General features: G+C 51.9%; 1 long non-coding RNA gene across 1 annotated transcript in view; it reads left to right on the forward strand.

Annotated features, from left to right (window-relative positions):
* The first annotated feature begins 7,387 nt into the window (after positions 1–7,387).
* Positions 7,388–11,472, forward strand: part of LOC145722031 (uncharacterized) — a 7,892-nt gene continuing 3,807 nt past the window's right edge. The window contains exons 1-2 of the long non-coding RNA XR_014146069.1: positions 7,388–7,515; positions 7,818–8,499. This is a non-coding gene — a long non-coding RNA (uncharacterized LOC145722031). The remainder of the gene's footprint in view (positions 7,516–7,817; positions 8,500–11,472) is intronic.

Genomic DNA, 11,472 nt, shown 5'->3' on the forward strand with positions numbered 1-11,472 from the left:
GGCATGCTCAACCTCGGGCATCCCTCGTGAAGCTAGAAGGGCAGGAAAGGGTTATAAGATTCCCTTTTAACATGAAAAGAAAAAAATTCCTCCCTGCTCTGTAGCTCCTTCTCCTTCCCTTAAGGGAAAAATATGGATTGGCCGAGGCTTCTAGTTGCAGCATTTCCTTGTAGCAACCATGGTTGTTTGTCTAGCCCCTTGTGGGCGCTGAGGATTTACAGCTCGGCATCTCTGGAAGTAGCTTCGGGGAGAAAGATGGTGGAATTTTATTCCTGCTCATTTAAAAAAATAATAATTGTTCACGTGCTTAGGAAGCATTCCTATTAAATCAACCCAATTTTTTGGATCAACTGGAATAGAAGGAAGCCAAATTTCTCGATTGGGCCTCTGTTTGGCTTTGTGATCTTCATCTAGCCACCCAGCCTTTTGTTTCAGTGACGACGGCTGATAGCTGACAACGGCCAGCCCCATGGCAGGCATTGTGCGTGGGAAAAGGGGAGATGGCAAAGGATGATGTGGTCGATCCCTAGACACGGTGTGATTATTCTCACAGGGAACAGGAGGATGAGGTGTGAATCACTCTAACATGGCTGGGGTTCTGGGACCAACAGGGGTCCCCTTGGTGACCGGGTACCTGGTGATGCCTTTCACTAACATCAGGAGTCCAGAAGGAGGATTGAGTTCTGGGGAGAGGCTGTGGGTTCACTTGGGCATGGTTGTGCTTGGCTTGCAGTGAACATGATGGAATCCAGGAGGGGAGTGGAAACCAGCATAAAGTGAAGCAAGACCTGAGTCAGACAGGAGGAGGTGGGCAGGGGTTTGGCTCCTCAGAGAAGTCAGGGGCAGGAAAATGGAGACCTAAACCCAGAATTGGGCTGAAAGGGGAAAAATAATAGGGGATGGGCATTCATCTCCAATTGGAGAACAAGCCCAAGGGGTCTGGCAGGGATGGTGAGTGCAGCAAGAATTGCTGGGTGGTCTGTGTTAAGGGGTGAGGTTGAGTCAAGGCTGTGAGTCTTTGCTGAGAGCTGACCTTTATCATGACTCCTCGTGCAGGCTGTCGGGTAGACCAGATGCCCACATGCCACCAGGCCCTGCATAGAGCTACATGTGAGGAGGTTCGTCTATGGAGCCCGTGGGTCATCCAGGAGGAGGTGTCCAGGGGGCCACCGAATGGAGCAATCTGTATCTTAGGAGGCAGGTCTGAACTAGCGAGAAGAAAATCTGAGTTGTCCTCAGAGCTGCCACTGCATAAATGGTGCCTCTGGGTTCTCTCAAGTGGGTGTGGAAGAGTAGAAGAGGCTGCCTTGGGGGACCTGGAACTGGAGGTCTCTATGGAAGCAGGAAAAACACTCTGGTTTGCCATAGATGGTCCTGGTTTGTGCCTGTGTCCCCTGTAAACCTGAGCAGTGCCCCTTTTACATCCCAAAGACCCGTTTTGAATGATAAATGATATTGTTTATATGATCACGCCTCCTAAAACAGATTCTATAGTCCTGCCCGTGGGAACGGCCAACCAAGCTCTGACTCAAAGATCCTCTCTGTCTCTTCTGCCAGTGCCAACCGTCATTAGCTTGGTCACTGCTGCCTTTCTGAACCCCAGTTTGCAAAATGGTCATCATATAAATCGTCGCATTTATTTCCTAGCATTGTGGTAACACTGACATGGATGAGAAAGATCGTTGTTGAGCCCTCAAGAGCTCTGCAAGAGGCCATACCCTCTCTCTCTGTCTCTGTCTCTTTCTCTCCCCACTCCAGAAATCAGGCCACCACATCAGTGAGGTGGGAAAACTTGCTGACTGCTCTGTGGCTGAGCATAATGACTTTCCTTTCTTGCTTCAGGCCCCTTTCATCTTTATCTTGAAGATTCCTGAGGCTCTTCAGGGCCACAGAGTGAAGGCAACCTGGCCACCAACTCATCATATGGAGCCTGGGCTGTGAGGACAGCTGAGGGGGCTTTGGAGGAGGGGAGGAAGGGGTGGTAATTACACTTGTGCCCTGAGAGCACTTCCTCCTTCAGGTCTAGAAGAAGGTCTAGAGCTGGGTCTGCCAAAAAGCAGCATAGACCATGCACAGAGAGCTAGGCTATTTGGAAGGAGGGAGGGGAAAGTCCTGCTAGCTCTGAGTATTCATGCCTCGTGGGAGATGCTGCATTTACTCAGGATGGTAATGTGATTTGAAGCCATCAAACTCAGTGTGTTGAAGAAATGGGAATATCTGGCCTGGTGAGGACTTGGAGGCTGAGGAGCCACTGCTCTTAAAAGAAAGGAAGCATTCCCCTTTCTAGAGCTGATATCCAGTGAACCAGGTGGCCCAAGGAGGGAGAGAGTTCCCCATCCCTGGAGGAATGTGAGCAGAAATTACTTGGTAGAGATATGGAGAAGCAACAAATCATGAGCCAAGGGTTGGACAGTTGACTTTCAAGGCCTCTCCCAGGCCTGGGCTTCTAGGATTCTCCCCATCCCAGCCCCTGCTTCCGGCAGCCAGCTGCCTTCTGGATGAGTCAAAAGCCCGCCCAGCTCTGGCTTCCTCTCTGGGTGGGGCTCCGAGGGAGCCGCCAAGGCCTCCCTCCCCTGCCATACAGGGCCACTGTATTCACGGCCTCCGGGGTGCCTCTTGCAGCCACCACCCTCCTGGAGTCAAGAACTGAATAAATTGGCTAAAGAAGAAGGCAGAAACTATGCACACACACAAAGAGAGGGAGTCTTGGTCTGAAATGAGAAACGCCGTCTTGCTCTGGCCTTTTATCATAAGCCCATGGAGATGAATATTCTGACCTAATAATCAAAACAGGCTGTAATTGCAAACAGACTCAGGCTGCACGGCTGAGGGCAGATGAGATACCTGCTGAGCACAGCAGGCCTGGCCCCACCAGCCCTCCTCCCACCCGCGTGGATCGATGAGGCTGGCCCGCCGCACACCATTTTGCTGGCCTGGCTTGATCAACCCCTGCTCACGTGCCGCCTTTCTCCAGGGACTCTGGGCTCCCCTCGCAGGGACACCTGCTCAGAGGAAGCCAGTCCCTACCCCTATCCCGAGAAAAATGTGATAAACACCAGCAGCATCCCGAAGGACCACAAGGAGGAGGGAAGGGGGTTTTGGTCCCATCTCTCTCGAACTCCACCTCCTCTTGGCTCTGGAAGATGTTCTCCTGGGTGCGCCACCAAAGCTGGAAGATCTTCGTGTCCCCTCCCTGCTCCCACCTCCTTTCTGTGTTTTGTTTCAGACACACCCTCAGCTCAAATTTGCTTTGAAGGTCAGTAATTTCCACTGCCTTTTCAAAACAACCACACCGTTCTTCTGGGACCCAAAGGCTGATTGTCTGCACTGAGGAATGAATCTCCCTCAACAACAAGTACATTCCAGAAATATCCATCTAGCATCTCCAGTGGGCAAGACATTCAGGAGAGCCAAAGATGAACCTGGCCTGGGCCTGTCTCCAGAGCATTCCCACTAGTGAGGACCCGACCAACCAATGGAGCTTCTACCATGTTCCAAGGACTTTAGACATATCCCAAAGTGGGGGATCTTACAGAAGGGACCAAGACTCAGAGACGTAGAAGAGACTCTTCATTGAACAAACATTCATAAAGGCCATAGGCATTTTGGTGTATTTGCTATTAGGGCTTTGGACCAACCCCATCTTCACCTACATAGTCATGGCAGGACACCATTGACGCTCCAACCCTGCCTGTCTGCATCCAAAGCAAATGTCCTGCCAGCCCTTTGCATTGCTTGATTGCTCTTTGTGGACAAGTTTTTCCCAAGACTAAGTGAGGACCTCTATAAGGGCTACTTCCTGATTCCTTCCTGCAAACACGTGATGGAGTCCCAAGTCTATAGACGGCCTTATTGGAATACTTGACATTCAGCTGGGGAGGGTCCTGGCTCTCGCTCCTCAAGCACAGTCTCCACCCTGCCTGGTTGCAAAGGCTTCCTGCTGCTCTTCTGCTCCAGTCTCTCTGCTGCATTCTGGCTGACCTTGGACTGGCACGTCCTCTGTTCCAGAGGCTTCCATGGCTCCCCAGCGCCTGTTGACTTCAGACTCTTTGGCCTGGTGTTTCAGTCCTCCTCAATTTACCCCCACCACCTTCCCCATCCTCTCCCCAAGTCCTTCCTCCTTGTGCCATGGACACCCAGCAGCCTGTGTGGCCACCACCGGTCTCCCTCTGCTCGGCAGGAGCGATGGGCCTGAGTCTCTCCCAGGGTCTGGGGTCTGGGCTGGTCTTGATTCCTGCTTACCTCTGCTTGAACCCTGGTCACGTCCAGGATCCATGCTTTCCCTGACTGGTGTGCACTCAGCAGGACTTTTCCAAGCCGCTTGGATGGGAAAGAGGAATGCGATCCCCCCATGCTAGGCAATGGAGCTTTCTGGGCTCCTGCAGAGAGTCCAAGCAAGGCTCTGGTCATGGCTATATTTTACTGATATCTGTCTCTCTAGAAAGGGTCTTTTCCTAATAGGAGAAGCAGCTCATAAACCAAGGCACCTACCTCAGCCAGAAGCTTGCTAGTGGGGTCACAGAAAGACAGGTGCCGTGTGGGGGAGAGTTGGGAAGGGGGGAGAGGTCGTGCTCTTAGAACAACCGTGGAGATGAAGGTCAATGGACTGAGAGCGGGCAATACTCCTTTAGCAAGTGCCCCCCAGAGGGGCTAGGCTGGAACTCAACTCCTGGGGGTCTATGAAGCGCTGAGAAGCCCTCCCTTTCCGTTTGATTGGCCAAAGAGGAGAAAAACGGAAAGGACTCCTGGATTGTTTCTTCACGTGATTCCACTTGACCTTTTCATCTGTCTCACTGTCCCCAGAAACAAGCCCTGGGGACCTTCGCTTGTCAAGGGACACTGAGGGGGGCACCGGAAGCAAAGTGCTGGTATTTGGATGCCCTGAGAGTTCCCGCACGGTGGTCCCCAGCGCACTGCTTTTGGCGCTGATTGACTCAAGCGCGCACTCATCCGTTGAACAGGCACACACGGTGTGCTCACCCCGAGCTGCTGGCCAGTGATGTGGGGCGGGCAGAAGAGCATCTGCTCATGTGGAACTTCGAGTCCCCTCTCCATTTGCTGCATATGTAGGGTACTGCGGGCTGGTGTCCCGGCCACCCGTCCTGCCACTCTGCCAGAGTCCCCTCTTAGCTCCTGAGAGGGAGGCTCAGCACTCCTCCTTCAGGCACCACTAGCTCTCGCTCTCCTTGCCTCCACCTGCTTGGCCAGCTCCCGACCTGGCTCAGCTTCAGACCAGGGCCCGGTCCTCCCCTGGGCTTTGGCAGCACCAGTAGCCGGACCAGTTGCCCGGGTTGGGGTGACGTTCCTGGCGGCAGCGCATGGGATCCGCCCGCAGCTGCTTTCACTTGCTCCCAGGAGGGCCCCGCGGTGTCCCCAAGTCCCTGGGGAATTACTCCTCCGTCCCGGGAGCATCCTCTTCTTCCACCAACTCGGGAGCACCTGCCACGAGACGTCGGTGACGTCTGGGACTTCTGCTCTGCTTCTTCGCTGACATCTTCTGGTCCCCACATGACCCCTCAGCGTGCCTCTGTGTGTCGCACTCACTATTGTTTTTATCATTAATGTGCGGGACTGGGGACCCACAACAAATATTTGTCGACCAAGTGATGAGGACATTTGGGAGAGGCTGCTTTGAAGAATAAACATTTAAGCTGGGTCTTAAAAGAGGGGTAGGAGATAAATAAAGGGCTGGGAAAGGCCATGCCAAAAAAGGACACAGGGTGGACCAAGACTTGGGGGTGTGAATGAGAGACCTAAGATCTAGGGCCTGGCTAGGGGCTCCTGGCCAAGGAAGAGCGCGACATGGAAGTGAAGCAGCAGGTACGCCTACCAGCCAAGCGAGGGCGAGTCGGGAATCTGAGGCGCCTTGAGGGACCTGAGGGGATTTGGACTTCAACCCCATAGAGGTCCGCGGTGATTTCTGAGGGAGGGAATGACATCATTTTATTACTGATTTTTTAGGTCAGTTACAGTGGGTGCGAGTAGAACATGGACTCGAGGGGGGAATGATACAGAAAGGAGATTATTCAGAATATTTAGAAGGCTCCTGTGATGATAACCTCTTTAAAAATATATATTTACTGAAGCTCCAAAGAGTGATAAGGGACCAACTAACCTAAAAATACACCATGATGGGGAGAACAATGGATTTTCAAATTATTCTGTTATTTGCATAGAATCAAAGAGGCTACCTTCCCAGAAGGACCCACCTGTAATTCTAGTGGTAATCCTCGTGTGTATTGAACTCGACTTTTCTTTTTGCTATGTAGAAGTAATTTCATTTTCTTGTGGTTTGTCCATGCAGCCATCAGAATATAATTATTCAGGAAAAAAGTTAGTCTCATAGCCTTATTTATTTGATGGCACATCATCCGCTTTCCTGGGTAAATGAGACATCTGATTTTTGTGAAGCAACGCTATATACAATATTTGTCACACAATTATGTGGACACGTTTAGCATACCTGTCAGGAAGAAAAAAAAGACCTTAGGGGCTCAGAAGCTTGCCAGGCATATTTATGTATGTTAGAGGTGGCATGCTTTTCCCAGAACCCTTATCTGTTTTGAAGGCAGTGGATGTTAGAAGTGAAGTCTCTGAGGTCCGTGTTTATTGTTGGTATCTGATGGGAGGCATTTTCAATCAAGTTTAAGGACACGGAAAACATGCACACACAAGCCCTGAGCATACGTGCACTGTGCACATGCACGCACACATCCACACTTACCCACGTGCACATGTGTGCACACGCACGCACGCACACACACTCACACACACACACACACACATTGCCTGGAACTAACACATCAAACAGATGATCTGACCTCTAGAGGATTATTGCTGGAACGGATTTTGTTTTTGTTTTTGTTTTTTCGCTGGAAAGAATTTTCAAATCATCTAGGCCAATCCTTCATGTCATAGATAAGATAACTCACTGCAGCCCAGAGGTGGGAAGAGACTTGCCTACGGTAATTCAGCAAAGGAAAGGCATCGGAGGACCTGAACCCATGGTGGCTAAATCCCATTTCAGCAAGCACCCGACCAAGATAATTTTCTTAGAGCAAAATGTTTCTTCCAGGTTGTGTTGTCTTCTGCAGGGTTCTAATCATAGCCAAGAAAACCACTTTAGGCAATGTGGACAATACCACCATTCTTGTTTATTAAAAGGAACTGGACACATCGTCAGAGTTGGTCTTTATACAGACCAGACTCCATTCCAACCACCTAGTTCCCTGAGGTTGGCAAAACTTGTGGATTAAGACTGCCCCAGAGAACGGCGTCTCCATGCTGGGCAGATGACTGTGATTTCCTGGAGTTTGGTCCTTTTGGGGTCTGTTCCCATTTAGCCCATAAAAACAGCCCCTCTCCTTCTTCCTTCTCAGATGGACATGGAGAGGATTTCGCATCCTCTGCTGGTGCTTACCCAACAAGACTTCACTGAACATCTGCTACGCACAAGTGCGCCTGGGGTGGACGAGGGGCTGGATGCTGAGGAGGACAGTGTGGGCTCAGCCCGCTGTAGGTACTCACCTAGAAATGTCATAATTCCCTGCAAGTCAGGGAATGCCTCTTGTCATTCATTCATCCCTATATTGATCCTTTTACTAAACTACCAACATGTCAGTAAGTGGTAGCTCTTGCACTAAAATGCAATGTTTCATTTTCTTATATGCCATAAGGCCACGCTTTATCATCTTTATGAGGATTGCATAATTATTTTTATATTTATACATAAACATCTATTGAACTTTGGTCATATGGCAGGTAAATGATCCCGTAGGTGCCTTTCCCTAGGTAATCTCATCTCGTTTCTCTCCCAGCCCTAGGAGACGGTCATTCATGTTACTGCCATTTTTTCGGAGGAGATTTCCCACACGTATTTTGCTCCGGGTTACACGGGCAAGAAATGGCAGAGATGTGAATCATCGCCAAAGACACTGTACTGTGCGGTAGGAGGAGGAGGTGTCCTGGAGGTGGGTGGCCTTTGAGTTGGACCTGGAAAAATTTGGAAAAGTCAAGAAAAGAGGATGGAGCCTACTAGAAGAGAGAGAAGGGAGACTCGCAGACACGACAAGGAGACAAGTGTGTCTGTCCTGGCTGTCTGGTCTACACAACAGAAGGCAACTCTGGCTGATTTGAGTTAAGAGAGAAAGGAGAACCAGGTGCAGAAGCTAGGCTGATTGGCTCACAGAGAAGGCCACCTTGAACATGCTCATCGAGACGGGCCGGCTCATGGGCCCGCAAAAGGCGTCATGCACCGAGAGAGGCTGGTCTCCACGGAGCCATGGCAGAGAGCCTGGGCTTGGCAAGAGCGGGGGCACCTTCTGTGGGCCCATCCTGTGTGCGCGGCAGATCAGACCCCCTCACATTGCCCAAGTGCCCTCTGGCCAAGGCCTGTTTCAGGGAATGGGGAGTCTGGCCCAGCCCTGGGGCCTCAGGCAGTGGGAGACCTTACCCTCTGAAGGCTTGATGCCTTCTCTGACAGGGGAAGCTGGGGTCGAGGTGAGTCTCAAAGGAGGAAGGGTAATCCGGGGGAGGCGGCTGGATGGGAAGGGCATTTTGGGTAGACTGAGGCCCTTGCATTCGGGGGGTTGAGAAGCAGTGTTGCACAGAGGCTGAGCAGGATGGTTCTGCCCCTCATTTCCTGTGACAGTCTCTTTGTGCCTTATTGGTAAAGTGAGGATAATAGGGGTATTTGCTGATAGGGTCGTTGTCAGGGTTAAGGCAAGGATGTCTAAAATGGTGAGAAGAGTAGCCAGTGTGCCCAAAGGTTCTTGACAAATGTTAGCTGTTACCCAATGCTGTGTTGAGTGTTGTTGCCATCGTGGCTGGAAGATGGGCCCCGTGTGTGGGCCCATGGACTTGGGTGTGTGCTCGGAGCAGAGGGTGCAGACTGGCCCTGTGGGCCTCTGGGTTCTGAGGTATTGAGAAGCCACTGACTCTTCACCAGCAGGGGATAGACCCAACCACATTTGTGCTTTAGAAAGTTCCCTGTGGTGAAGGTCTGGGAGGACTGGAAGGGGGCACACTAGAGGTGGGGAGACAGTGAGGGGGCCTGTGGCAGGGAGACTGGGGCCAGTTTGGGGAGCGGCCCAGGAATAGAGCTCACTGGGCTTGACCCTTGATTGGGTGAGTGGAGTTGAGTGGGGACAGCCAGCTTTCTAGTGGAAGAACAGTTGCTCAGACTCAGAGGCCATCCACTAGGGGAGCAGGGGATCAAGTTCAGGGGGACAGGCAGGGGCTGGTTAGGGGATTGGTGGAGTGGCCTGGGGAAGGACCATAACTCTAATTAAGGGACCCACTCCATATGAGCAGCCATCCAGGGGGTGACGTCTGGCAGGCACATGGCCCCAGGGGGGCGAGTAGAGAGTTTAGCAGGGAGGCCTAGTGCTGGAGAAGGAGATGAGCCATCAGGGGGTATTTCAGACCCCATGAGGCATGTATGCGCCGAGTCTCAACTGGGAGCAATTTTGCTCCCCAGGGGACATTTGGCAATGTCTAGAGACATTTCTGGTCGTCATGACTGGTGGGTACTATGGGCATCTAGTGGGTAATGGCCAGGAATGCTGTGAAGCATCTTGCCACACACGGGACAGCCCCCACAACAGAGATGTATCGGGCCCCAGAGGCCAGCAGTGCCCAGATGGAGAGCCCTGATGCTGAGAGAAAAGAGAAGAGCCCCAAAGCTGGACGCTAGAGGGACACCCACATGTATGGGGCCCGGGGAGCTTGACTGTCTCCCCGGCTCAGGGAGCTTCTCTGCTACCGTGGAGGTGTCGATGGCCCCCAGGCTGTGATTATTACAATTCTCATGGTTCGCTTTGAACAAGGCAGCCAGAAGCTTTCTCTTTAACCTGGGGAAAAGACCCACCAAGTCAGGAGGTGGGTCCTCCTTCGGTACCGACTCAGCGCTCTGCCTCCTGGGCCCTCCCGCGCATCCCCTGCCTCCAGCCCGGGGCAACCCTACTACTGCCCTCCCCCCTCCCCACACCTCTGTCTCCTGCACGCCCGCACAGGCATGTCCCCATTCCAGTGACCTTTGGTGCCTGTCCTCTGTCCACGCCCCAATTTATTGCCAATCTCATAAAAAGCCAAACTTGGGAGAGAGTAGATTGAGTTTGCTTCTCACAGCAGAATTTGATTTAGGGCCAAGAAGGTGGCAATTGCTGCAAAGCGGAGATCGGCTATTTCGGGAGTGCTGTGAATGATTTTTTCCATCTCTGAATGACCTTACATATATTCTGCCTCCTGCCCGTCCCCGTGTTGGGATTGATGGGGGTGCTGGGCCTGGGCTCCCATGGGCCCCTGCTGCTACTCCTCATAAATCTGTCTGATGGGCAGAAGCAGCGTGAGCACCTGGTGGAAGGGATGGCTGGAGGGGCTGGTGGGTTAGCACATGGGGCTGTGGGTGGATTCTGGGTGGCACCAGGGCCTCTGTGGTCCCCAGTGCATGCTGATTTGATCCCATGGGGCCGTCCACTGTCACTAAAGGTTCTGCCTGCTGGGGAGAGGTGATCTGGCATGGTTGTCAGCGGTCGTTGAGTACATCAGGGGGCTGCCTCCATCACTCTCCCTGGCCCTGTGCATTCTTGGTCCCTACCCTTGTCAACTCTCCAGCTCTTCCCACATGCTACCACCTTCCCCACCCCAGGATGCCAGAAGGTGCCCCTGTCCTGGGTCAGGAGTTCGTAGACTTGGGTTTGGATCTCTTCTACCACTGGCACAGTGGGCCACCTTGAGCAGATTTCTTCTACTCTCTGAGCCTCAACTTTCTAATCTGTAAAATGGGGGTAACACTGGTATAACAGTTTAACCCACCTTCTGGGATTATAAAGAGGCACAAAAGAATATGGGATATGGAATGAGGGGACTCACATTTGCTTCCTAGCTCCCCTCTGGCTTTGTTCAGGAATGTTCTCCTGGCCTCATTTTCTCCATCTTCGATGAAAGAACGAGTGAAATAGGGGGTTTTGTAACTCATAAATACCTTGAGGAGGGCCTCCCAAGGGTCCTGCTGGTCAGTGTTGGGGCTGGCTTGTCCCGTCTGCCACAACCAGAGGACCGTGTCTTGACTACTGCCTGTTATCTTCCTGGACTACTAGGCTACAGCTGTGCTCAAAATTTAGAGGGTGGGTCTTCTAGAAGGCACCCAAGAAGGTCTTTTGATAAGGGGAACATTTTGATCAATGTCCACACGTCAAAATGAAAATTGTTGTCCTTTACTTGCAAGAATGTGCCCAACAGATGTCCTTGCCCGCCTCCTGGACTCTTGGCCAACCCTGGCCCTCCCCACTCCTTTCCTTATCTCATCCCAGCTTCACACCCCTTTCACTGGTCCCCACCCCAAGAGGGGGCCCAGTGACAGCTGTGGAAAGGCAAGGGATGGAAGGGGTTGATGACAGTCATTTCACACCTTCTTTGGTGACTATAAAAAAAAATAGCTGAAAATGGAATGTTTGGTTTTTTTTTTTTTTT

The sequence above is a fragment of the Leptonychotes weddellii genome, chromosome 6, assembly GCF_054177405.1.
Source record: "Leptonychotes weddellii isolate Sample4059 chromosome 6, ASM5417740v2, whole genome shotgun sequence".
Classification (NCBI taxonomy): domain Eukaryota; kingdom Metazoa; phylum Chordata; class Mammalia; order Carnivora; family Phocidae; genus Leptonychotes; species Leptonychotes weddellii.